Source organism: Diplotaxodon limnothrissa, linkage group LG10 (assembly GCF_057381915.1).
Source record: "Diplotaxodon limnothrissa isolate DT_005_m linkage group LG10, D_limnothrissa_male_GT1.1, whole genome shotgun sequence".
NCBI lineage: Eukaryota > Metazoa > Chordata > Actinopteri > Cichliformes > Cichlidae > Diplotaxodon > Diplotaxodon limnothrissa.
In genome coordinates, this window is record NC_140605.1 from 23,797,983 (window position 1) to 23,822,671 (window position 24,689).

The 24,689-nt window shown below is 39.2% G+C and overlaps 1 pseudogene; it reads right to left on the reverse strand.

Annotated features, from left to right (window-relative positions):
• Positions 1-384: 384 nt before the first annotated feature.
• Positions 385-2,436, reverse strand: LOC146624501 (uncharacterized; annotated as a pseudogene).
• Positions 2,437-24,689: the final 22,253 nt, after the last annotated feature.

Consider the following 24,689-nt stretch of genomic DNA (forward strand, 5'->3'; position numbering starts at 1 on the left):
ATTTGAAAAAATAAAATGTTTTGGACAAACTGTTCCTGAAAATAAAGAGTAACACATGTATCTGGTATTCTTCATTTTAATTGAAAATGCATAGCAAGAAAACTAGGCAGTAATCAGGAAGCTGGAATGGAATGAAAAATGTAACAAGCCATTGATAAAAACAGAGTAAAACATTATACGAATCACAAATGAGACCATTCTCAATTTGAAACTATGCAACTAAGTTGTTTTTATGTTGTAACATCCTGAGTATACACACAAAACAATCCACTTAGGAGTTATAAATAATAAAAGTAAACTTATTCAACAGTTGTGTTTTCTGGTCCACAAGTAGTTAGAAAATGACACAATGTACTTTTACCTCTGAACTCTCACAGGTATAATTTATTCAATTTCACGGAGAATAGGTGTTTGTAAATTTGTAAGACACACATGCTTTCAAGATCTTATTAATATTTTTTTTTAACTGATATGGGATGTGATGCAAAATTGAGAAAACTTTCAGTCTTTGAATGGAACGCTCTACATGTATTCTTGCACAGGAAATCTTCCTGTTGTTGTTCACTTCCTCCTGTGTGAATTGTCCGTTGGTGAGGAAGGACGGAATGTTCAGTGAGACCCCTTCTGGTAGGATGTCCCGAATTGTGAAGCCCTTATCTGCAATGACCATGTCACCTGGTTGTAGATGTTGCAGTACTCCACAGTCAGCTGTTATGGCCTTATCTGAGGCACTTCCACCGTACAAGTTGCTTACAAAGGTTATTACACCATTAGGAGCCACACCAATTAGAGCCTTTAGTGTGGTCCGTCCTTTGTACTGGCTGTACAAATGACTTTGTGTGTCAAGTCTCTCTGTGTTACAAACAGAAACTTCCGTGCAGTCAAGCACAATCCTGCAGTTAGGAAATGGTTGGAAGCAATCTGGCAGCGATGTTTGATTCTTGGCTCTCGAGGGAATGTTGTTTTCCAGCATGCCAACATACAAAATGTCATACAGTGCACTAACAATTGTTGTAAAAACATTAGTTACTGTGCCTCTGCTTCAGTTAAACCTTATTGAAAGGTCTTCATGACCAAAATTAAGTTTAAGCTTGATCAGGGTTAGAAATAACTGGTCAATTAGGGGCATCATTTGGACAGTCCAATCAGAATGATATTTAAGATCAAATCTGGAAAGAAGCGCTTCTAAAAACAGGACAGAAGCAGCATCGGGCAATCCAGTATAGTACTGGACCCTTTCAGGATTGTCAGATATTTGACTGAATGAGAAAGTCTGCTTCTGCTTCTCTACTTGTTTTTTAAGTTTTTCATTCTCTATTCTTAGCATGTCATTCTGAATCTCTAGCACCAGAAGACTTTGGGAAGAACTTGTGGAACTTGCAGTATCTGTCTGTGTAGCTGCATTGTTGGAATGATGTGGCTCATCTGATATTTCACTCTGATTTTCACCAATAGCTGGGACCTGCTCTTTTTTCTTCTTTTTTCTAACAGGGTTGTGGTCATCTGGGAACTGAAAAGACTTCCCGTCGTTCCATGCAAATCTTGTTGGCCCCGCAGCTTTTCCTTGAGGGAAGTGCCAACTGCAGACTCTTGAGTTGCAGTTTGGGGTGAAGTTTTCACGTCTGTGGAAGTGTTTAAAAAGACAGAGAGAAATTTCAGATCATACGCTAGCCCTCCATTAGTTATGATTAATACAAAAAAAAAAATAGAGATAAATAATAGAGAGAAGCTTCTTTCATCCAGATGAGAGAAGCTTCAAGAAACTTAAAACTTAAAGAAGTCCAGATGCTTTTCTTACACATCGTTGTACTAATTTGCTTTTAAGCTTACCAGAAAGATAAGTACTGGCAACCTTTGCTAGCTATTTGTTGGTTAGGTCTTTATTTTGGTAATTAACTGGCACATAGGCTGGGGATTGTAATGTATTTTCTTACATAGACATCGCTTTTTGGACGTAATTTTTATTCCTCTGAGCGTCGAAAGCTAACTAAGGTTCATATATATAGCGAAGTGACCCTTAGCTCTCAATCTTTGCTTGGAGAAATAAAAATGACTTCAAAAATGCAACAACGTCTTTGTATTAAAAAAAACACAATAAAATCCATTGTCTATATAAGTACAATTACTCGTAAAAGCCAGTTTGTCTTTTAGTAGCGGGTTTTAATTGTTCATCACTAGCTATATTAGCTAACTAAAGTAAGAGCCCACTAGCTCTTATCTTACAAATTTATTCATTCACTTACGAGTTGTAACATACCTTATCAACTTCAGCCACTTCCTCTTCTCTCTCTTTTCACAAGGAAACCGGTAAAATGACAGATTAGACTGTTGTTTTGAGCCAGATTGGTTAAAACAACCAGGAACACAGCATTGTGTCATATTGAACACAGGAGCGTTTAGACCCGGAAGTAGGATTCGTCGGATTCGTCGCGTCATCACTGAACAACCGGATAGCGCTTTACTTAGTCCCTATGGACCCCAAAGCGCTTTACACTATATTCAGTCATCCACCCATTCACACACTGGTGATGGCAAGCTACATTGTAGCCACAGCCACCCTGGGGCGCACTGACAGAGGCGAGGCTGCCGGACACTGGCGCCACCGGGCCTTCTGACCACTACCAGTAGGCAACGGGTGAAGTGTCTAGCCCAAGGACACAAAGGCCGAGACTGTCGGAGCTGGGGCTCGAACCGGCAACCTTCCGATTACAAGACTCTTGAGCTACAGGCTACGGTCGCCCTAATTTTAGTGTTACGGGATGACATTAATGTGACAAATTAATACTAACAGAACTTTTTTTTTTTTTTTTTTTTAGACCTGCACTGTAAATGTCCAAATCAACAAAATGTAAGACTCACGTCTGGTAGTTAAACAATTTCTTGTTCTTCACCTCCTGCATGGTGCCATTATTCACAAATGCAGATCAAAATTGCATGATGTCCATTCTTTTGAAAGCATTTATCCTGGCAGCAGTGTAAGAAACAGCTGAAGACATTTTTATTTAGAAAAGCATTTGATTAATTTCTTCTTATGCTGTTTTTTATAGTTTTATTGTTTTACATTGTTTTATTTACTGTTATATTGTTTTTATATTCCCATTTTCTGTGTTGTAAAGCACTTTGTGATTTTTTTCTGTGAAAAGCACTATATAAATAAATTTTACTTACTTACTTACTTACTTAAGATGAGGAACCATCAACAAGGTGCTCATAGATGTCACCAAACTGATGCTACAGGAGAGATGTTGCCACTTTCAGGGATTTAAATAAAGCTACCAGGGCAGAATATAGATCACAAGTCCCCCCAAATCATAGCTTCTCCTCATATCTTTTTTTTTTCTTCCATGGACAATTGATTCAAATATTCTCGGCTCAAGACAGGTGGAAAAGAGAACACCTTTTGTCCTGCAGTACTACTGACTGTCCACTGTTGGCTGTTATGATAAAGTAATGTTTTGCCTGCCAGGGTAGTGAGTCAGTCACGTTACTGAAAACTATAAATTGCCTACGCACGTTTTTTAAGTAAAAAAGGGGTAAAATTCTTCTGGGATGAACAGTAGATTTACTGTTTCGTATAATCTGCCATTTAATTTTTATGTGTAACAAAATGTCTGCACACTTTTCATAACCCCAAGTAACATGATTAAATTAGTTTAATATTTCATTTATAAAGCCAAATTTTTCATGATGAAAAGTAACCCTTTGTCTCCACTTGTGCTTCTTGCTTGAACACACTTCAGTTCGTACTGAATATCATACTCCACAGCAAGTAGGTCACTGCACATTGACAGCTGATATCAGTGCAGCTGTTAGTGCATGACTTTTTTTCATAGCCTTCATAATGATGCTGTGTGTCATTGTAAATGTGGTGTAAAATATATGGTGTCCTTATGATATTTAGAGTCAAAGGCTTTGACCATAAACAGCTGGATATGTTCATTTTTCCTCACATGAATCCAGCCTCATTTCACACAAATGAACACAGACACATAAATATGTACTTCCCTCACGTATGCTTGGTGCACATGCTCGCAGACACACATATACACTACATACTCAGGTTACACTTTCACTGTGTGTTGTGCATTTTGAATATATTGATTGAAACTCAATTTTTTATTTGAATGGAAAACGACACCACAGAGCCTTTGGCACCATTACACTATAGAAAAATGTGTATATAAACATATTAAACAACCAAATTATATTATTATTGTGTGCTCAATTGATTCATCATCAACTGATATTTCAAGCATCACGAAGTCCTTGTCCAAAATAGTAATGCCAAGCACTTAGCTGCCTGTACAAATGACCTGTCTAAATTATGAATATCGAAGTACAGCCTTCATAAAAGCCTATCCAGTGATGCCTTTATCATCTAATTCATGCCATTGTCTTGCTGAATAGAGAACAATTTTACTTTAATTTTCTCTTTTACTGGTTCTGAGAAATACTACCACAGCATGATGCTGTCACCACCCTCCCCTGAGGCACTTTATATAATAAGTATTTGAACGTAATTGAATTAAACTCACTGAGAAGTGTCCAGGAAGCGTCCCGGTGGTTCTTTCACTTAGTTGATGACACTTGATCATGGAAATACTCTAAAACTTAGAAATCCATTTTTGGTACAGAATAAACTGCCTTTAGACCCATTAATATGCCAACATATCCTGCAGTCTGGGAATCAAGGCAGATTAAACCACATTCCACATTTGATTCAGCTATTAATCAAGCTGACATCACAGTACATTGCACTAAATAATGGCAGCGGAGGATTGCATTCCTTCATAGCCCTTTTCAGCTGTACATAAAATAACTGTAAAAGAGAAAGGACAGGAGTAAGTGCTTTTCAATAACATGACAGGTGCAAATACTTGAATGTGACTGAGTATGCACATTTTTCTTTTTTAAACTGAGAGCATCTCTTTCACTAGTTGTTTAAAAGTCAAAGTAAAGGCTTAGATCTTTGAAATCAGTATTGATGAAAAGCTAAATAACAGCACCAAACCCCTTGACTCCCTGAAAGTCAATTTCATGTTGAACTAAGTAGCTGGCTTCTCTGAATCCTGACAGTGTCTGTTGGGATGGTTGTGCTGTGTTTCCTCTCTTCCTTGGCTTGCCTTTAATTGCTTCTTAAGCTCTGTAAAAATCTTAGACCCTCGTTCAGCCATTGAATTGATCCACAACAAAACAAGAAATGCACATCTCCCCTATAGATTTCCACCAAAAATAAACTCAAACAGAAAGCAAATGCTGTCCCTGGCTTGGCTAAAATGTATAGAGAATTAAACCTGGGAAACTTTTTTCCAACTCACTAAACCATACAGTAACATCAACGGGATTATGTTACTGTTAAGTATGAAGAGTATTTTTTAGTTTTTTGACTCGCAAGTAATTCTCTTTGGAGCACAAATGAATCAAAATTTCAGGTCTGTCCTAATACTTAAGCCACGCCAGAGATGAAATGTGCAAAAGGTAGGAAAACAGCTGCAGAAGCATGGGATCAGGTTTGACAGTGAAAGTAAAGTTGGATGACAGTGAATATCTGTGTAAGTGCTCTCCAGCTCAAGAGAAGAAAGGAGAGGCTAGACAAACAGTTAGTGGCTTTTAAAATGTCAGTCCATGAGAGCTTGATAAAGCAAACCTTCAACACAGATTTTGAGCATACTAACACTGTTTTTGTAGGTTTTAAAAGTAGAAACATATCTGCTACTTCATGTTCCTTATCAAAAAAGGAAACTTGGAAAATATATGTTTAAGCAGATGGAACCTGAGGTGAACAAACTATTACTAATTACTTACACTGGCTCTTTCCCCATCATTAAGTCACTCATCAGGTTGGAGATTTCTGCTGCTGGCACTCAGAGCGCTGCACAGAAAGTGAAAAAAAAAAAACAACTAAATGAGGACAAACATGGAAGGAAGGAAAATCCTGTTTAGTCCTTCTGATAATGATCATTTTAAAAAATGACTGAGGGTTAAAGATTCAAGTTTATATACAGTGCTGTTGGACTAACACTGTCAAATACATACACACTGGCACTACTGTAGCAAAGATACAGTTGACACTTCCTCACAAAAATCAGATGACTTCTAGCATATTGGATTGTGCTGGTGTTTCTCTAGTCTGTAAATGATGGTGCTTTCAGCTATAGAGGTTTTATATGACATACTTTACCACACCTGCAGGATACAGAATAGTAGAGAGTACAATTGAATTCATGTGCTAAATTTCTAAACCAAACAATCTTATTTCTAAATCTAACTTTGTCTGTGCCTTAGCAGTATTGTTAGTGCAAAACATACATTACAAAATAGTGACGGAGAATGAAAATTACATTACAAAAGTATAAAAATAAATACAAAAATAACGATCTGGGACAGGATTCAAACACTTTCCTTCTAGCTGAATCTCAGTGGCTGATGGCTTGTTTTTGGTTTTTTGGGGAGATCACAAAAACTTGGAGCATTCAGACTGAAAGATTGTGGCATAGTATCTGTGTTTGTCCATTATGGAACAATATAAGAAATAAAACTGTAATACACAATGTCCATTTTCATTACAGGCCCAAACCAACATGCGAAATCATCTGGATTGAAACAGAAACAGTCCATTATGCTCGTGGCTGCCAAACCTTTACTCTCCTTTTCTGAGTTAGGCATGTATTCTAGCTAGACATTATTGCTGATTCATTGAGGCACAAGAGTGAATCTAGTAAGTAAAAGGGGAGAGGTGAGTCAACAGAGTGGCTGTTAATTGCATGCCTCCCTACAGCCTCATTAATGTTATTGCAAAGACGTCTACATAGTCAAATAAGAGCACGAGTCTCAGGGAAAAAAAACAAAAAAACCCCCAAACAATCCTGCCAACTTTCAATCAGATGTAATGGGTCATAACTATAAAGCTCCACCACCTCACTGAGGTGATTTACTGCTAACATGAACAGAGCAATGAGAAATTTATTCAGACTATATTAGACATAAATAAAGTGGGTTGTTTTCTGACTTAGACATTTTCTCATTATGTCTTCAATCAGTGTTGACTTTGTGGTTAATGAAGAACTATTTATAGGCAGAACGCGGACATGCATGCACTGAATTTAAAGTATGTCTGTGAACAACATGTGTTATATGTATATCACCCATTCAGTTGACATCTGGATAGTTTGATCCCATGTTTGTAAGCAAAGATTTACTCTAAGTGTTATTTTGTTCTCCACCTGTGGGTGACATTACAGGGGGAAAAAAAGAGAAAGTAAATCTGGTAGGAAAAAACACCCAAATAAATACCAACATTTCTACTGGAGTTACAGCATATAGTATCTATTATGGCCTTGATATGGCCCAAATTGGGTCATGCAACCCAAGCACAATAGCAACAAATGGATGGAAAAAAAGAATCAAGTTGTTTGAATGACCCAGTCAAAGACCAGACCTCAACACAACTGATGCTGAAGTGAGATCTTAAGAGAACTCTGTATAAAAACACCAATTAACTAAACATTGTAAAGATGAGTGGGCTAAAATTCCAACTAGCAAAGGAAATCTCTTTTGAAAGAACAAAAGAGCCATACTGTGAGGTCTCCAGAGTAGCAAGATATAAGAATTTTGTATTAGGTCATATTAGACATAGACCTAATGCAGTGATTATAACCTGCTATTGTTTGGTTTTACATGGCACTCTGAAATGAAGTGCCATGGGCCCAGTCCCCATGAATGGATCAGCTTAACATTTGCTCAGTTTGTCTAATTTGTAATTGCTAAATGTTGTAAAAAAAAAAAAAAAAGAAATAAAAAGTGAGTATGTTTCCAATTAACAGTTGTATTCTTGGCACTAATTAATGAAAGCAGGTAAAGTATAAATGTATAGTGAAGTAGGTTATACTTGGGAAGGAATTTGGGATAGATAGTGGGAGACCAGACGAGTATAATTAATCTTGTGGGACTGCTGGCAGATTGATTAGCCAGAAAAGATTGTAGGTGATATGGGACCTAGTTGTTGCAATGAACCATAATGTCTGCATTATTTCATTTAGTTCCGCTTAATGTACCGAGAATATGGCACATTCATGTTTCTTGGCATGGAAAATTAATTGAAAGCTCTTCCAGACTCATGTGTCATGGCTTGAAAAAATTACTCTGGAGTGGGACTCACATTCTTTAACTTCAGAGGAAGAAGTGAACACTTTAGAGCCTGACCCTCACCTTACAGTAAAGCATTTTTACAGGGTCAAGCTAACCTTTGTGTAAGCATAATAGAGTCTAAAATTGCAGATCAGAATCATGAGGCCTTATAGCCAAAGACACTTGCATAAAGATAGAAAAATAAAAGATAGGACAGGAGGGGGGGGGACTAGTTATGGAGAGAGTCAATGACATGAAATAGTGAAATAGTGCTACTGAGAGCCAAACAACAGACATAAGGTACTCAGTAACTTATAGCAGCTCTGTTGGCAACCTGTGCCTACAGCAATAAAAGTTAAATACGGTTCAGGGTCTTCAGTGCTCAGTTTCGACAGTATGGCCCTCAAGGTCTTTATGACATGACAGATTTTATTCATTAAGTTCTTTGTATGTGAAGAGACAGTTTATCACTCTGTCAGCACACACTACTGGAGCAGTATAGAAGTAACACCTAATAAAGGAATACTAGAAAATGAAAGGTACTCCGTACATGCTGGATGTGGCTTAGCTGATAAAATTGTGAAGCCAAGAAAAAGGATAGTATGGGCTGGGAAATTGTTCATTAACACATCTGTTGTTTGTAGATTTTAGCAACTGTTTTTTCCCTTTGGTCTTTCTATTTGGTGAAAAATGGGTGAAATAAGATCCAGTAAAATGTCAAATTAAGCTGATGAAATCACTGTTCACACATTTATAGTAAGTTCATCAGCTTTTCTGGAAAGATGCAGTTTGTGGAAGAATAAAATGTTTATTTAATTTAAAATGTATTTGACAATATAGAACACAGATTATTAAGAGCTGGAGAGATATGGTATTCAACTGACAGCCTTGAAAAAATATACTAGTTGTGGGGTTTCACAAGGGCCCTAAATTAAACATGTTAAAACCTTTGAAATGTGCTTTGTCTCTGAAAAGTCTGGATTATTTATACGTTATGTATAAATAATATATCATAAAATTGAAAGAAAAGATACGTGAATTAAAATGCATTTAATACATAGTCTTGTTCCCCACTAGTTCCCACTAATCTGATTTATTTGCTATCAAACAAAACTGCAAGAATTATAAATAGTTCTGATTATTCAGAACATTCGACTGGAGTAATAATTAAACTACATGCGTAAAAAGTTATGATATCGTTTTTCAACACTAAACTGATAATGTGAAAAGTAGAACGTATTCTACTTACAAACTGTAAGAGGCTGTTTGAATGAGCTTACACATATAAATATGACAGATTCAGTGAGGATTCAGATAAGCACAGGCCAGGGCAAATATAAAAAAAATCCAAATGTTTAAAAAAAGATCCCAAACTGATTATAAAACTGATGTGTGATTATCATTGTTTGTGTTTTATCTACTTTTACATTTATTTTTGGTTTGTGTTTCTGATGAATAAGGTGGGTGTAATAAAGCTTCAGTCCATTACCCTGTTAGTCGAAACAAGTCGACTGATTATATACAGTCATCAGAATAATGTATAATATATAATATAAACTATAATATCAGAAACGTATGAAGAGTTTACACACATGATACGAAATAAAAGCAAGAACAACTACTGCAGATAAAATAATGGTGTGAGAGGAAAAGCACTGTGCAGTAGTTTCGTGCCGAAAGCGTTGTCTGAATGTATGTGTTTGAATATGCGTACTTTAAATGTTTTGATCAGTAAGAATGGAAAAGAGCTACCATACTAATGAAGTGAAGCCTATTTGAAGGTAGGAATAAAAGTTGGAAGAAAATGACAGTTGTGTGGGATGCATGGGATCATTGTTCTGTTGCATGACCCAGTTTCAGCCAAGCATCAGCTATCAGACAGATGGCCTCACATTTGACTCTAGAATACTTTAGTATACAGGGAAGTTCACGGTCATCTCAATAACTGAAGGATTTGGACTTGGACCTGGTCCTGAGACTGCAAAACAAGCCCAAATCACCACCCTTCCACCACCAAACTTGACAGTTGTTGTTAGGTGCTGTTTTGATATGTTGTATTTAGTTATCAGCAAATGTGGTGCAGTCTATTACGGTCAAATATCTCTACTCATCTGGCCAAAGGATGTTGTTCCAGAGGTCTTGGGGTTTGTTCAGATGTAACTTTGCAAAACTAAGCTATGCTGCCACGTCCTTTTCAGAAAGAAGATGCAACCCTTTTAAACAAATCATACTTAATCAGCCTTTCTCTAATTGTACCATCATGAACTTAAACATTTAACATACTAACTGATGCCTGTGTTTAACAACCTTTATACTTGCAAATTATAGCCTTATTTTCAGGCTCCTTGATTACCCTTTTTGCATGGCCATAGTCCAATGTCTTTATTTTAAGTCTGTCCCAGCAGTCCACTGGTGGCACTGCCAAACTTCACTCACTGGTCGAAGAAATAAAGCGTTCATTTCAAGGGTCAGTCTCATTTTAATTTTGTTCAGATCATTACACATAGTTCTTCTGGTGCACCTTCATATATCTTCAGGCATATAGCTGTAGCTGTTTTTTAGTGCTCTGCAATTTTTTGTTTCATTCATGCCATGAAAAGTCATTTTATTCTGCACTTTTAGGCTCTCAGACCAGATCTGATTGTATCTTGTTCAGGTTTATCAGTCATTTCACTTGATTGCTGCCAGAGTAGCGCAAAAATTGACTGAAGCTTTGGAAAGTCTCCCAATATATTCAACCTGCACCTCAAATGAATCCCCTGGTTGGGGACCCAGTGGTCAAACCTTTCTGCGGACATATCGAGCACATTATTGATTTTTAACACTTCACTTCATCTTCATCAAATAGCACTGAGGCCTGAGTGCTCCAACATGGACAGCTTTGTCCATCCCCCTCTCTCTTTCCATTTTTCTCTCCATCTATTTCTTGATGTCCTAGCTTGGCTTTCTCCATCCTGTCTCCTTCCCACTCCTCCACCCCACCCTCATATTCTCTGATTCGTATAGCTATTACCCAGGGGAGGGTATCGACATGACCAGCACTGAATCAACTTTCTGCTCCTGTTGACACACTCTCTATGTGTCTCGCATACTATACATCTAGAGGTCAGTGAACAAATAGACCAAAATAACAGTGTAGATGCTGTACTATACCAACATCCGTGAGTAATAATCTGCCATTCTGTCTCATGTTGAGGGTCGAAATCAACTCATCTCTGTTCTGTGTGTCCTTTTCACCTCCGTCCTACTGATTGCAAACTGGAAATCAATCTGTCTCAAACGATGTCTCAATTCCCAAAATGTATAGAAAGGAAGTAAAGAGAGAGATATGATCAATTCTTTGCATAAGATGTGTGACTGACAGTGGAAATATTCCAACCATAGGAGGCCAGGGATTAAATTTAATTGGTTATTTAAGATAATCAGCTGTACAATGAAACATTTACATGACAAAATACCTTCATATACTACACTATATCCATACATTTGACATATTATCCAGTTTTGCATTATGAACTAAAGTTTGTTTAAATGCGAGCTCCAAAAGCAGGGATATCTAAATGTGTTAAATGCATGTTGCCGCGACTCCTCAGTCTCAGTTGGGGACTAAGATGTAAGTGAAACAAAACAGTCGAGGACTTACAAGTGCAGGCGTTATTTATTCATTTATTAATTATTTTTACCTAAATTAACTATACCTAAATTATTTATATGTACTATTGCTGTGTGTTGCTTGCTGTCACTAATTGTGGTGATTTATAAGCAAACACCTACGAATGGAACTGAAATGCTAAACTATTTTTGGAAAAAACAACAACAACAGTGTTGTACCATTGTCAGCTACAGTGTAATCAACGTGAAATTCCTGTCCCCCAGTAAAGTCACAAAGCAACGGCTTACATTATTTTGTCTTTCACAAACAAGGACATACAGTGTGGAAAATGCGAGATGGTACAACAGATTCTAGCATAATGGATTTGTGTCCCCTTTGTAGTTTATTCACAGCATTTTGGTAACAGCTTAAAAGTCTGACAAGTTACCTTTGATTGAATGTCACACCAATGTTTCTCTCCAGGGGCACAGGGATTTTTTTTCCTTTCTGGTAATTGAAAAGCATAGATTACTTTTGTCAGGAAAGGGAAGTTAGCAAGATGCTTTATAGAGGAAGAACTTCAGACGAAATTGGCAAGAAACGTCACAATTTACACACAGTATGTCAATTTGGATACATCTGTTTTTACACTTACTTGTACAATACCTTTTTAATGGCACGTACGATTTAAAAAAAAAAGTGTGGAAAATTCAAAATAATCAAGGCAACAGAATTAATATTTTTTATATATATTTTTCTCAATTTTACTGAGATTTACACATTCATTTCTGGCAGCTTGAATTTTCTTATTCACCTCATTAAAATATACCTCGGAGTTAACAATAACATTCTAAAACAAGACATTTTTGTCTTTAAAAATGCTGCCTCTCTTTTCTCTTTTTTTTTTCTGCAGATTGATCTGAATATTTTGGTTTGGCACAGGTACATACTGTATGGAAATGGGCTGTAACCGTGCCATTTATCTGAGCTTAGGACTGGCAGGGATAGTACACTACCCTGTGACTACCTCTCACTTGTTAAAAAATATCCTAACCCCTATGCAAACATATAATGATTTGTCTGTATCCTCTTCATTTTATTTATTCACTATTATACCAGCATAAATATCCATGAAATTTCATGTATTTTGATAGTGATTTGGCATGTTTACCTAATATGTGCTGAGTCCTAGTTTACTATGAGGAAGTTAAAGTCCAACCTCTATTTATAATATGATATAAATGTATGTATAAGTAGCCTATCTGACAGTTATAAATAGATGATTACTGCTTAATTATTGTCTCACGGTGATGGGAGAGTGTATTTTATTTTGTTTGTTTGTTTTTTAGGTTTCACAACACTTAATTTTGCATAAACTAGTACTATCTACTTTCATGCAATATCATGGTCTGTGAAAGATCGTATCCATGTTTTTTGAATTGAAAACGGTACAACATTCTGGGACTGTTGCAATTTATTATATAACCATATGTAACTTTTGCAACTGTTATGCAATGCCCTCGCTGCTATCATAACAAATCCCACCTACAGTCTATAATTATCAATATTAATTTAACATTAATTAATAACCCTTAATAACTACTTGGTACATTCAGAGTGGTATTACGAAACCTTGTGTGTGGGATTAGCACATGTATTTCTCACGCTCACTGAAATGGCTGTTTAGGTACCCTTATAATCTTATGACCTCCTCCAACCGCTCTATTGATCTCCATTTTCATTTCAGTGAGGTCAGATCAGAAATCAATTCTAATTGTTTTTATTTTTAGGCGTTTTAGTTACACTGCAACAGTTTGTGCTTGCAGATGCAGATCTTGTATCATTGTCAAAGCACCCTCTGAACTCCGTATGACCTCTGTTTCTTTTGTGCACCATATATGATCACTCTTATGGTCCCTTCATAAAGAAAATGGTATGCTTTGTGCTGACCGCTAAGTTAATTGAATGGGACAAAATTTGTGTTGCTGTGCTGTATCTGAACAATGTCATCATGTGTACCGTATGCATCTGCTCCCCATCAGTATTTGTTTCTATTAGTCACATGATTGTACATCACTACGGCACGCAACAATCACAGCTCACAAGTGCTCCTCGACAGTAGACTTGAGCTGCACTTTGCTCAGTGCAGCAGCAAACAGTTCATGTGGAGCACAAGCCATAGAAAATAAGGAGTTACAGAGGTCTGTTGTCCCATTATATATGACGGGCCCTTCATGCTGTTTTGCTATATTACTGTTTCAAAATTCACCCATGACCTTTCCAAGACCAGCCTATCTCTGTGGGAACCTGGGCAAATGTGGTACACAGAGAATTCTTCTGATATTATTATAAAGGGAATCCTTGAACTCTATCACCTCTGTGCTATAAAAAATGCACAATAACATGTCATATAGAGTTTCACAGTTTTAGAATTCCCTGAAACCACGATTTTTACTTCATATTACACACACTGGCAAATTTGAGTAGATATGGGCCAAGTAAATAGACTCAACGCAAAAAAATTGGAGCACCGCCACGACATTATAAAATGTTATTATATTTTTATTTTTGTGTATTTTGAGTCATTTTAAGAAAAGCCATCAAATTTTAGATTAAAGAATGTTGTTTAGGTTATTTAATTATTATTTACTGCACTCAAATGTCAAAATGGGTGAATTAGATTGTGTTTTAATTCCCGGTTCAGCCACAGAACCACACAAACAAGTTGGAAAAATAAAACCAAAAAAGATGTACAGGTTAGAAACGTATTCTTGAAATAAAAACATGTCAAAAACAAACAAAAAACATAGAGGTGCACATAAGAAAAAACAAAAGGGGGGGAAAACTAGAAAAATATGAGAGAAGAACATCAGAGCACACTGTGGGTCTTTTCTTCTCCTGTCACTTTGGCATGACTGTGTGTCCCATCTTAATTGTTCCCACCTGTGTCTCGATGTTCAGTCAGCCTTTTGTGTATGTATATGTTGGTTCTTCTGTTTATTGTCAGATTGTCTGTTCACTATTTCAACTTCCTGTTTATTTCAAAAGTGAGTATGAGAAGAAAAACGAAGCTTCAACTTCTGTTTATTCACTATTTACTTTTACATGACACATCCTTTATTTTCACTATAGGTAGCACTTATGAGTTCAGTAGGACAAGCTGCCGCAGTCACTATTTATATATACGACTAATTATGCAAAAAACAAACAAACAAGAAGTTTTGAGGTGAGTGCTTTTGTATTGTTGGTGGAAAATTAACCAGACCTTGGGCGTTTTAACTCTGCTGTCACTATGTTAACTTTTTTGTGAGTCTTTTATACCAAAGGGCATTATCAACAGCAGAATAAGTGCACGCCCTGGTCCACAGCATCTTAATGTGGTATGCTTCACTGGCACATTCATTCCATATTCTGAGACAGCTTTGCCCACAAGGCCACAATCGTTTCCCACAGCGCTAGAGGACACAACGTGACTCTTATTTTGCAATCTGTGCTTAAAGAAGCATGAAACATCTCATCAACAGAAAATGGCTGCAGTGGCTCGGATAGTGTGTCACTTTCCTCCACACTTCCATAACATAGGCTCCGGCAAAAACCTTGAAAATATGTTTTTACTCTATGTGTCACTTTTTGTGGGCAACAACCGCCTAAGAGGCGTGACAAATCGTAAGGCCTCAGTGTCACAGAAGGATTTTCTTCCTGTCCCTTCTCTGTGATGGTTATAAATAGAGGTCTGTTTTACTTCACCATCTCCTCCCAGATCTAATGAAGATGGGTGAACTGTCGCTTTCCCCACAAATCCCATATTGCATGTAAATGAAATCACTTAATAACATTTCTTTCTCCCTCCTGCGCACCATCATGCAAAGTTGATGGGATGATCATGGGGCATGTAGCGCATCAAACGCATTTCTGAGCTGCTTTTACCCTTTGCATTTCTAGGGCACATTTACGATGGCAGTCCTTTTAATATAGGTTTATTGCACTTATACAAAACTAAGTGTACATGTTGTCAAATGCTATAGTGTCTTCAAGCATTCCATTTTAAGTACAAATTGTGCAGTGAAGAGGAAGGTGGAAGAGCTGGAAAAAAATGTGGTACAATAAGCACATCACAGCTGGGACACTAAACATTGAGTGAAATCTGGAGTCAATATTTAAGAAGGAAGAAATAATTTGAACCGATTCGTGGCAGTAATTAACAAAAAATAAAATGACACGTAAGCATCCTAACACCCAGATTTTTCATGCCTCTCAGGTTAAATTACCTGAATAAAAACACCTTTAGAAAATATTTGAGGCAAAGTGGAGAAAGTGCACATGGAATATTTTTTATTTCTGTCATATTGCGAGAAGTAGTGCACACCCTGGACAGGTCGCCAGTCTGTCGCAGGGCAGGGCTATCCCTCCCCAGAAAGACGATGTCAGCAGGATGGTGAAGACTAAAGGACAGCAAGAAGGATGAGGTCAGGGACAGAGACATGCTGTCAGTCTCATGGGGTGTTGTAACACAACCTAAATTAGAAAGAGCATACTGCCATGAAGAACGCAGAGGAGCTGTTGTAATGTGATGGACGTGTTTTTTTTCCCAGATGAAAGAGCATAACCAGGAGGAGGGTGGTGGAATTTGATGGGATGTTTATGTGCGGATGAAGTGGGTGCAGTCATGAACAGGATAATTTTCTCAATGAAAGACTAAAATGTTTTTATTCGGCAGAACTTTAAAAATTGTTTTTTTGTCCGCTTAGAAAAAAAAAAAGAGGTTATGTGACTATCCCTGAGGACTCTAGACAAACACGCCGATTTGGTATATTACTATATTATCATTTAGTTATCCAAAGTGTACTTATTCAGTGAGTGTAGCTGCTCTTTGCAGTGATTGTGCGGCTTGTCTTTCGTCAGAAAGTCTCAGTCAGGATGCTTTGGGACAGCTAAGAAGAAACAGTAACAGTGGCAAAATAAGAGCTTAAAAGAGGGGAAAATGGAGGGAAGAGAAGACAGATGGGGCAGGGGTATTACTCTCTCTTGTCTTTTGGATCCTTGCTGCTGTAATCAATGGTGCCTTCTCTACTTTTCAACTGTGCTTCCTTATTTATTATTAAAGCAGTCATATGAATCTTTCATGCACAGGAAATTAAAGAACATAGCGCACGAGTACATGGATGATGGAAGCAATGAAGAAAGCAACAGGAAAAGAATGAGGGGCAATAAAAGAGACCAAGAAAAGTAATGTGATAGTAAAAAAAAAAAAAAAAAGGAGAGAAAGAGAAGTGAAGAGACATTTGGATTAAGAAAGGGATGTAGGCTGAAAGGTGACACAGCCTCTGTGTCTTTGTGTGAAAAAGGCGATAACAGCACTGGGAGAAGGAAAATGTGAAAAACACCCTGCTGCTGTGGCCTGGATAACAATGGGGAAACAGTTCGCTTGTATTCTGCTTGTTTGACAATTAGGAACAGTAGATATGAGTCAAATTGTACATTGTGTCATATTTGAACCAGAGCTTCAGGATCCACTTGAGAAAGTTTTGATGGTTGGTTATTTTTGTAAATTTTAGCCTACCACATCTTGCTAAATGCATAGAAAACCACAGAGATTCTGGTAATGGCATTGTGGTGGGGCGTGGTCTGCGGGGCCGTGCGGACGCACCTGCACGGCATCCGCAATCACGCCCGCCGTGTTAAAACACGGGGACTCAGGGGTTGGTGGTGGTGTGGTGTGATGTGAATTAAATAAAGTTGGCTCTGAACGTCGCTCCGTGGTCCCGCCGTGCCTTATTCATGCCACATTGGTGCCGAAACCCAGGAGGCGGCATGGCGGGTACCTACCAGAGCCAGGAAAGGAAAGAGCTGGCCGAGATGGTGGCCGAAATAGCGGCCACCCAGCGGAAGCAGGCGGCGGAGGTGCGTCGCCAACAGGAAGAGCTGCGGCAGGAGAGCGAACGCCACCTGGGGAAGATGGCAGAGCTGGCAGCGCTGCTCTGGGCCTGGGCGCCACCCCCACAAGTGTGTCCCGAGGACAGTGAAGCGGTGGAGGAGCCGTGTGGGTCACCTCGGCAGCCGGAGGTGGTGGACGAGCCACGCGGGGGTCCGAGCCTGCCGGAGGAGGAGGAGCAGCCGGGTGAAGGGCTGCTCCTGCCGGGAGCGGTGGAGGAGCCGCTCCAATCGGAGGCCGAGGACGAGGCGGGCGAGGGTCTACACCTGCCGGAGGCAGAGGAGTCGCTCCACCCGGAGGGGGGCGAGGGGCGGTGCCTGCTGGGGGCGGAGGCGCAGTGCGGGGAGCCGCTCCAAACGGGAGTGGCGGAGGCGCAGTGCGGGGAGCCGCTCCAAACGGGAGTGGCGGAGGCGGTGGCGGAGCAGCTGTGCGGGGAGACGGAGGTCCCTGCTCCAGGGCAGCCTGTGCAGCCGGAGTCGGAGGCAGAGGAGCGGGACAGCCCCGCTAGGCCGGGGATCGGCGGGCTGGCTAGTCCAGCCTCGCTGCCACCAGTCGATTCTGCACGCCTGACGTCTGCCCAGCCGCCTGTGTGCAGGAGCGCACGGCCATGCCTGTGGGGCCGTGTCCGCTTGCTACGCGGCCGACCTCCGGACCAGCTTCGCCGTTGCCGCTGGATGCGCGGGCGGCCACCGGAACGGACGCTTCCCCGTCGCTTGGTCAGGGGCTGGGGTGCCGATGTGTAGGGGCCGAGTCTCGCCCCAGTTCGCGGGGGGGGGAGTAGGTTCGGCCAGATTGCTCCCCGGCCTCAATCGGGCGATGGGGGTATGTGGTGGGGCGTGGTCTGCGGGGCCGTGCGGACGCACCTGCACGGCATCCGCAATCACGCCCGCCGTGTTAAAACACGGGGACTCAGGGGTTGGTGGTGGTGTGGTGTGATGTGAATTAAATAAAGTTGGCTCTGAACGTCGCTCCGTGGTCCCGCCGTGCCTTATTCATGCCACAGGCATTGTGAGACATTTCTGAATCACACTTCTGAGAGTACTCAGACAAAGTCAAACGTCTTAATCCTTCTGAAAATACAGAAAGGGGTAAAGTATATAATCTAAAACACAGACTGTAATACTGCCTGACACATGATGGGCAGTTTTAAAAGTGATGATCAATACTGATGCAGAAAAAACAGAAATACATGTTTTGTTAGGCCAAATCCTCCTCCTTTGGCATCAAAGTTACCTATGACGCATTCAGAAATGATTGACAGAAATGTATAGAGTCAGGTATGTTGTGCGAGCTGTGGTTAATTAGAGCTGGGCGATATGAGATTTTTTCATATCACGATATGTTTTTTTCATTTCAGGCGATAACGATATCTATCACGATATAAGCCAAATAACTATATTTGTAAGATTTAAATGTGCCGTTGCTCACAAGTAAAATGTGAAATAATCAGCAGCTTGTTTTTATTTAAATATTTATTTTCCATAATAAGTTCAACAGGGTAGATGTACTTAAGGAACATGAGACTTTTTCAGATAAATAAAGGCAAATATTGCAAACTACACAAAAGGCAGCCGCTAAAGCGTTTAAGTTTCAAAATAGAATAAACGAAACAGACTAAATTGTCAATTCCACTTAGAAACAAAATATTAATTCTAAAAATAAATCTTAGTTTGTTTTACAGAAGAACAGACAAAACTGACTAACTTTTGTCAATATCAAATAAACTGAGAACTAAAAGGAAATTCTCAATCTCTCCTTGTTGTATAGCTTAGCTTTTCAAACAGTTTTAACAGTTACTTTAGTCTGACAAAAGCCGAATGACGAATTAGCGCTTCCAGTCAGAGACTGAGGCTACGTCCACACGTACACGGGTATTTTTGAAAACGGAGATTTTCCCTTTTCGTTTTAAAAAATAATCCCGTCCACACATAAAGGCAGAAATGAAGGAAAACGCTGCTATGAACATGCCAAAGCAGCAGGTGGAGCTAGATTCCTAACCATGCAGAAATACTGGCCAATCAGAAGTCTAGAAGCCTCGGTGGGAAAAAGTAAACAAAGCTGCGGCATAGAAGCAGAACCGAGTCGTATGTGTGGACGGACAGTAACTGTGTGTATATGTAAGCATTTAAACACTGCAGAGAGTAGAATTAACAGTAACAGTATTGTAGAAATTCATTTCACCGAAACAATAACGTGGTGCACAGTGTGACGCATGCACCAGTTTATTGTATTTCCAGACTTGCTTTCGGCACAATTTACAGTGCACGCTACTCTGTTTTTTGTCAGACTTGAAATAGCCGAAATACCTTCACACTACGGAACTTCTATGGCTCTTCCGTTCGACAATCTCTCCGGCATTGGAACCATCATCTGTTTTCTCTTCGGTCACGCTCGGTTGATTTCCTCCATTACGCGCTGGCTCCATTACCCGCTGGCTGCTTCCCAAACAAACACACGTGTGGCTTGGCATTTGTGCTGCACGTAACAAGTCACGCGACGTGACGCTGCGGCTGTGATTGGTTCGGCTCTGCGCTACTTAATTTGGATTGGCTGACCTTTTTTTTTTTTTTTTTTTAAGAGGACAAGAGCGGCGAGGTCTATCGCGATAGCTTAATTTCTCTATCGAGTAAAAGTTATATCGCGATACATATCGTTATCGTTCTATCGCCCAGCTCTATGGTTAATATAGCCTCAAGCTGCAAGCAGGAAGAGGTGCCACAGAGGTTTAGCAAGTCCACTTCTTTCCTTCCTAGTTTAACCTCCTAGGACCTGGTGTCCACATATGTGGACATTACATTTTGGGTTATTTAGACCAAAATACTGAATTTTGCTCTACAAGGGCCTGATATCCACTTACGAGGACATTACACTGCTACTGTTCTATCAAAATTTTAAATGAATATCCTCATACGTGGCTCTTATTTGTCATGGTCGGCTGTGTGGCAGGCAGGATGAGGACCCAATCGCAAAACTCACGGACTCAAGGGATGAACTCAAAAGGCAGCTTTATTGCTGACAGGATGACAGGAAAATACAAAACTTAAACTGGGCACAATAAACTAATACTTGGAGAGAGACACAGGGAAATCCACGCAGCATGAGGGAGACTACGACACAGAACTGAGGGAGACGCAGACATAAATACACAGAGGGTTAACGAGGGAAGTGGGAGCACACGGGGAACACAGCTGACACAGATAATCATAACGAGACAGGGCAGGAGTGAACACAACATGACGCATACTGACGAGAGACTGTCAAAGTAAAACAGGAAGTACAGAGGTTCAGACAGGAGGAGAGAGCACGGGGAGAACACAGACATAACAGGCTGGGGAAAACATGGAATAAAACACGAAAGGGGACAAGGGCTCATGAATACATAGAGGGGCACACAGGGGGTGAGAGTCACAAAGGGAAAGCACACAGGGAACCACATAACAGGGCAACTCAGGAAACAGAACCTAAACAGGGAACTGAATACAAAAATACAAGAGAACTAAGAATACTGGGCCAACACGGCCCAGGACCATGACATTATTTTAAAAAAACAAACAAAAATAAGGTAAAAAAAAAATCTGGTAATTCTTTGTTTTTACATTCATCGGGCCTCGATGTGACCAAATATCAAAGAGAAATTAAAAATGCATGTCGTGGAAGAGTTCAGGTCTTAGGAGGTTAATTTGTCAAGAAGTAAGCCTCAAACTATAGTTTTTAATGACATTAATGTTTAACAGCACAGGGGAGCTGGTTGCTGTTCTACTCAGTATGGATGAGATTCAGTTGTAGGCAAGGCTTGTTTTTGTCCACAGCACCCATGAAGTTAAAATTAAATATGTTTGAATGGTCATGTACTAATGCAACAGGTTTGTATGCAGTCAGCACTCCTAGGTTCCATCACCAGATTTAGATAGAAAGCACTTTATTAATTGAATACAAGGGCACTGTTGTGAATATATAGACTTTAGAGTAAACATGTTTGGGTTTGTTTGTTTTGTTACAAAAGTAGTTATTCACATAAAGGAAGCTTTAAAAGGGCTGTAAAATTCAAGGTGAAGCCTAACAGTGCCTGGTTGTGTTTCTGAACATCCATCCCAGCTATCACAGGGACACAGACAGTTGCCAGCCTATTGCAGTGCTAACATAGAGAGACAGACCAGTTACACTTATACTAATTCCTAAAGCCCATTTAAGAATCTTTAATTAACCTAACATGCATGTCTTTAGATGGTGGGAGGAAAGCAGGGAGAACACACACAAGCACGAGGAGAATATTTGGACTCCACACAGAAGATGTCATTATAAAAAAATTGTTATCAGTTCATATTCTGATGTGTAATTTTGGTGTTTATAAACAGTCCACCCTTGTCAAATACAGATTCTGCACCAAGCACTTGCAATTTCATATTTCAATACTACTCCTGTTGTTGATACTCCAGTCCCTCAAATATCAGCACACTACAACAATTTATTAAGACCACAAGAAACTGGAGTTTAAACAATTAGCAAAACTTTGCTTAATGAAATGTAGTTGTTTACATAATTAACAACAACTACAAAATATCTAATGAACTTCTTCAGCAAAAAGAACAGCTGTATATACACACAGTCCCCAGTATTTTAAGACTGAACAGAAGGTTGAAGAGTGTAGAGAAGGTTAGTGAGACAAAAGGGAAAGATACAGCAAGAAGACAAGGGAGACTGCAAAAGACATCAAGGAAGGGGAGCTGTTAGTCCTATAGTTACCTCCCTGAGGGATCACAAGGGAAAACAAACAATATCTGAGATTAAACTTCATAAAGTTACCTGCTGTATGGGAGCTTCCATTTTACACAGCCGTGAGCGAATGGATCAATACTGAATTGTGTATTCTTTTTTTCTCCGTCATGAAATATGATCATTTGTCATAGCATGTCTCTAAAAACAGTATACCCATAGTAGTGTAGTACAACCATAACGGTTTCATCTTTCAGCAAAAATCTCAGTGGACCAAAACTGCAAAGATATACGGCAGGGCCAATAGATACTGATAAAGCTACAGTACTTATAACTTTTAGGTATATTGTGCTTTCTTGTTGTACCCAAAAATATTGCATGTAATGAGCAGATCGAGACCACTAATGGAGAGGGTGCATAAACGCATTCAACTTTAGTTCGGTTACAGACATAAAAAGTATTTCAAAAGATGACATTTGACATTGTAATTTGCAGCTGAAACGCCAAAGTCGTAGCTTCAAATTTCAAAGTCCAGACACACCAATTAGTAATAAGCAATGGACTAATAATATACTAGAAATTCACTGAAAATATCACAGATTTTTTAGACTTTACTACTGTACATCTGTACAACTCAGCAGACTGAGTTATTGGTCAGATAATCCAGTGTAAAAAAAATTGATTTCAAGACGATCGTTTTAGTGACTTAAATAAATTGAGGTGAGGCCTAACAGATGGAGACTGACTGCAGGCGCCGTAACAGGCAAAGTGGTCATACTCCTAATTTTAAACCTTAGCAAAATCCAAATGGGTGAGTTATAAATAACTATAAATAATTCATCCAATATGCTGTCATTTGAACTATAGTGTAAACTACTGCTTATGTAAAGTTTTTACTCTACATACGAAATTAGGCAAACAGTCAAACAAGATCTGAAGATATTGTTGGAAAGGGTTTTCTTTTGCAAAAAACATATAATTTGTTCCTTTTTATGAAAAGTGCATGTAGTTAACAGTTTTAATAGGTCCAAAATATATAGTATTTGTGTACAAGGAAGTAATACAAAAAATAGGAGTTTGGAAAAAAATCCAGCAAAGATAATTATACAAGAACTGGATTGAAAATCAGGTCTTATAGTGAGGAATTGAAATTTGAAATATTGTGCCTGAGGTACCACGTGGAAAGAATCAGAGCGGCAAAGGCTTCATGGTATGATAATTATGTCAAAGAAGTGTACCTGGATAGTAAAACGCACACCACTTTCAGTCATGAATTGGCCTCCCCAGAGCCTGGACGTCAATGTTATTGAAGCAGTGTCGAATCATCTTAGCAGAAAACGGAGCAAAAGAAAGACAACATACAAAGAAGAGCTTAGAATATTGTGGAAGAAGCCAAGAGAAATATTCCTGAAGATTACTTACTAGAAATTACAGGAAAGCTTGTCTAAGCAAGTTCAGGCTATGATGAAGAATAACGGAGGTCATACCAAATATTGACTTTTAAGCTTGTTGGAATTTTGCAAACTCTGTTTTTGCCTTATGTTCTGATTTCCATGTATGCTTGCATGTTTTAATAGATTGCTGTGTCCATTTCCCATTTTAAAGTAAAATTTAAAACAAATGAAGAGTGGCTCAGGACTTTTGCACAGGGTTGAGATAAAAGAAACTTTGTCTGTACACATGACCTCTTTCATGAAAATCTGTTTTTGACAAAGTGTGCACTTGCAGTAGAGCCACTACCACCCTTGTGGCCCATAAAGTCACATTGTCCTCGTAGCACTGCCTATAACAGCCCATAGATCTTGATCTCCTAAGCAGTGGGGGTACAGCAGATGTTTGGGGAGCAGACTGGAGTTATGTCCTCAGGGACTGCAGGCAAAACTGTTGCTAAAATGTGTCATTTGTCTGTGGTCACGATGTGGCCTTTGCAGTTGTTTTTTGGGTGTATTGCATGTCCAACACTAGAAGTTTTTCAAACACTTAGGAATAGCACACTAATTAGAGCTCAATACTGTATGTTTCAAATTTCAAATTCTGTCCTTAATAAACCTTTTCTTTTGCCTGTGGCTCCCACTGTGAGTCAGTTTCTTTAAATACAGTGCAGTGAGGGGAAATGAGGGTGGGGCTGTGAGAATATGCTGCTGCTGTGCACACATATGCCAAAAACAGGGCGGAGTTTGGATGCCCATCTGAAGTTTTGCTGTAGTGAAATGGCAACAGCAGAGAAGACAGAGACATAGGAGCGACGTCCCTGCTTCACTGAACAGTAGCTAATTATGAGTCCCACAGAGATAAAATTTTACTAGTAGATATCCAGCACTCTTT